Raw genomic sequence first — 4,358 nt, 5'->3', positions numbered from 1 at the left:
TTACTTGAATCCCAGCTTCCCTTCCCACATAAAACACAAAAGCAAAACAAAACAAGAATAAAATAGGTCTGGAATTGAGCTAAGCACTGCAGGGTATGGATAGTTATGTATTCACACTATTGATTGTTAGAGATAGATCCTTTTCCCATTATTAACATTTTTATCTCAGTTCTTCATTTTAAAGAGCTTTCTTATTTTATTCACTGTACAGTATTTAGTGGCATTCTTGTTCTCTATCCATCCATAGGTGATGATAATAAAAGCTGAATAAGACTGAAAATGCTGACTTCCCAGCATTGGTCAGCTGCCAAGTATTATCTAAGAAGAGGAGAATTGAGAAGAGGTCTTAGGATTTGATGATCTGGGTGATAGTTCTGAAGCAAAGTCAATAGAGGGCTGTTGAAGAATGTGACAGCAAAGCAACACTGAAGCAGGTGGAATAGTTAACAAGAGATAGTAGACATGAGTAAACCCAAATTGCTTCTTGAAAGAGGCACAAAGGGTACAGTCTTCCTTCCTTCCTTCCTTCCCTCCCTGTTCCTCTCTCCTTTTCTTTCTTCTCTGCTTTTCACTGTCTCCTAATTGTCACAAGATAAAATTAGCAAGTTTGGAAAATGCCACAAATAAAGTCTTGTTGCCATGACTTTGCCTATGGGCTGGGTGATCTTAATATTGATGGTGATTCCGCTTTGCATGTGGGCTTGTTTCTCTCCTTCTCCATGGCCTGCTTTGGGCAGGAAACTCACATACGAGTGAAAATACCCCTTCCTTGTCTTGCCTTGGGACCAACTGGACCCATTTTTTTTTCTGTAGTAACACATTTAAATAGGGGTGATTGAGAGAGCTAAAGGCATATATATATATATATATATATATATATATATATATATATATATATATATATATTGCATTATTTTGCCAGTAACTTTCTTGATGTGCAAAGATGTACAGATAAGGAAATCATTTCTTCTATTTTATTGTAAAGACGCTGTACAGAGGGGTTACAGTTACATGAGTAGGGCAATGAGTACAGTACTTGTCCATCATCGTTACCCCTTCTTGTGTTTTTGTCCCACTATTCCTTCCCTTCACCACCTCTCCCCCCTTGCGGCCCGAAGTTGTAAAGTTCATTTCCAATATACTGTCTGGAGGATATCCTTGTTGCATTGGGTCATCCTGTGTCCTTGTTTCAGCATTTTGTTATTCTCCTTTTCCTCGCCAGATTAGACATATGCATATACAAGATGCAGGGTACCAAAATCAAGTACAGTGACAACAGGGGATATGATATACAAAGGAAACAACAACAACAAATACAATCACATGGTACATGGAACCAACCCAGATGTCCCTCAGTAGATGAGTGGATCAAGAAAATATTGTATATGCTTCCATCAGAAAGAACGACAGCATCCCATTTGTTAGGAAATGGAAAGACCTGGGGAAAAAAATCTTATTAAGTGAAGTAATCCAATCCCAAAGAAATTTAGGTCCCATGGTTTTCCTTATATGCAATAATTATATAGTATAATCTTATTAGATGAGCTGAAAAGCTCAAAAACCATGTACATATGACCATATAAGATGATGCTATGTGAAATCAACCCCAAGGTATGGACACAAGAGGAAATCATTCTTAAACCTTTGAAGCTGTGTGTTTGTGTGTGCACACTGCCTCCGTTTCCAGGTTCCCTTCTTGGCTGCTCAATGTCAGCTGCCTGGCTTTGGGCATCTTATTTATTCTTTCAGGATTTCAAGTCCATCATTTACACAATGAACAGATGGGAATCAATAAGCTCTAAGGTTTGTTTCTGGCTTTAAAATTCTATAATTGTATGATTTCCTTTCTGCATTATCTTTGTTTGGTAAGAGCTTGCCTTAATCTGATCCATTCCTGAACAAAATCTCTCAGATTGACTTGAAGCTCCAATTTTTACTCTGGGTCTCACACCTTATTGTTTATTAGGTCGTAAGTAATGAGCTCTGAATGCTTAAGAACTTGCCTGAGTTCACACAGTTAGATCCTCGGGAGTGTAGACAGAATGAAAAAAAGAAGTTCAGTCTTGCCAATTATTCCATAGCCCTGTTCATTCCAGGAGATCACGTCCCCTGTGAAAATGCAGAATTTTTGCATGACTTTCTTCCACAGATCACAAAACATTTTTCAAATGTATAAAGTAATCCTTTTTTTTTGAATTCTATTTGTAATCAACTGGATTCATAGGTTCTATTCCGTTTAATAAAGAATGATGTATGAGCTCATTTCTACCATTAGACTGCAACTATGCCACAAGAATTAGTTATCTGTAATGAAGACGAAGTTAATTTCTCAGAGGTTGTATTTGAACTTAGCAGTCTAGTTTTTCTCGACACTGCTAACTTCTTTGCCTAGTGCCAGTGGTTCACGCCTGTATTCCTAGCTACTAAAAAAGTTGAGATCTGAGGATCATGGTTCAAAGCCAGCCAGGAAGAAACGTTCATGATACTCTTATCTTCAACTAACCCGAAAAAAATTCTGAAAGTAGAGGTGTGACTCAAGTGGTAGAACAAAAGCTAAGGGAGAGTGTAAGACTTTGGGTTCAAATCCCAGCACTGGCAGAGAATACAGAAAACAAAAAATCTCATCCTTAATTCCCTTACCCTTGTGCCTAATCCTCAGTAGGTGGAGGGGATTATCAGAAGAACAACTGTGAGACAATAGCTGTCCTAAATTACATGGTTTGTCTTGGGATAAAATGCAAACAAAGTTTCGCCTCTGTCCTGGAAGTTAATTTAGGTGGGACTTTTTTTTTCCTAACCTAATTCTATTGCTGCATTAAATTATGTTATGAAGACAAGCACACTTGTTTATAATTTAAAATAATTATTTTCATTTTTATATGGCATTCTACCCATTGAAATTGAGCAAACTGAATTTTTTCTTTTCCTTTCTTTCTTTCTTCCTTTCTTTCTTCCTTTCTTTCTTCCTTTTTTTCTTTCTTTCTTCATCCTTCCTTCCTTCCTTCCTTCCTTCCTTCCTTCCTTCCTTCCTTTCTCTCTCTCTCTTTTTCTTTCTTTCTTTTTGTTTTTGTTCTTTTGCTTTTGGGGCTTTAACTCAGGGCCTCATGAACTTGCTTGGGTTTTTGCTCTATCTAAAGCTCTATCACTTGATCCACACCCCCATGTCTGGCTTTTTGGTGGTTAAATGTAGATAAGAGTTTCATGGACTTTTCCTCAAGGGGTAGCTTTGAGCCTCTGTGATCCTTAGATCTCAGCCTCCTGAGTAGCTAAGATTAAAGCTTGAGCCACCAACACAGGGCTTTGCAAATGGTTTTCAGTCACATATTTTTTTTCTAGTTTGCTGGTAAGAATTGCAGTGTTTCAGATGGAGTCCAGAGGGTTTTCCCCCGCCCCCGGGTTTATCCTCACATGGCAAATTAAAAGAGGATTGCTTTGAGACAGAAAAACCAAATCATTTTGAATGGCTTTTCCATTCATCTTCTGCATAGAAGCCAGAAGGGCAAGGTGAATGAGAAATAACACAGAGGAAATGAAGAGTATAGAAGAATGGCTAGCAAGGACTGGAGTTGTTTGCTCTGAGAAAATAATGATTTAATTGTGTTAAAAAAGAACTAGGGAAGTGTTCCTACTCTAGGACCTGGGGAAAATGGAATAGATTTAAATCATGTTAAGTTCAAGCAGGACCAGGAATTGAGTGGCTACTCCATAGGCTTTTTCTTTTTCTTTTTAGGTGCCAGTCCTGCGGTTTGAACCCCTTGAGACTGGGTGATGTCCCTGAGCTAGTGCTATACCACAGTGGAGCCACAGATCCACTTCCAACTTTTTGATAGTTTATTGGAAATAAGAGGCTCATGGCTTTCTTGCCTGGGCTGACTTTGAATCATAAATCCTCAGATCTTAGTCTCCTCAAAGCTAGGACTGCAGGCATGAGACACCGGCATCCAGAAATTCTAGGCTAACTTTTATTGGTTTTGCTCCAGTCTCTTCTTATGACTTACCAACATTGACTGGTTTCCTGATTTTTCTCTACTGACATTTCTATTTGTAAAATCTGGAATATCCCACTATTTGGAGAATGAACCAGTACACCCACAACTTAATCCCTTCTCTGTACCTTCCTCTCTGGCCCTCTTATGTCTTTCTTATTTGTTCATCTTTTTCCTTCTGCTTTTTAAAGAAATATGTGAAGTACTTTCCCCTCATCCATATGCTATGCTTTGTTTAAAAGGCAGTTCCAAATTTATGTTCGATGTGAAGTCTCTAAAGACTGAAGTACAGGCATAAACATTTTTTTGCTTTATTAATTTTTATGTTTTACTTTTCCTGCCTTGATGAATTGTTTATAGTGGCGAAGGACC

The sequence above is a fragment of the Dipodomys ordii genome, unplaced genomic scaffold (assembly GCF_000151885.1).
Source record: "Dipodomys ordii isolate 6190 unplaced genomic scaffold, Dord_2.0 Scaffold70, whole genome shotgun sequence".
NCBI lineage: Eukaryota > Metazoa > Chordata > Mammalia > Rodentia > Heteromyidae > Dipodomys > Dipodomys ordii.
Note: the sequence above shows the minus strand (reverse complement) of the source record.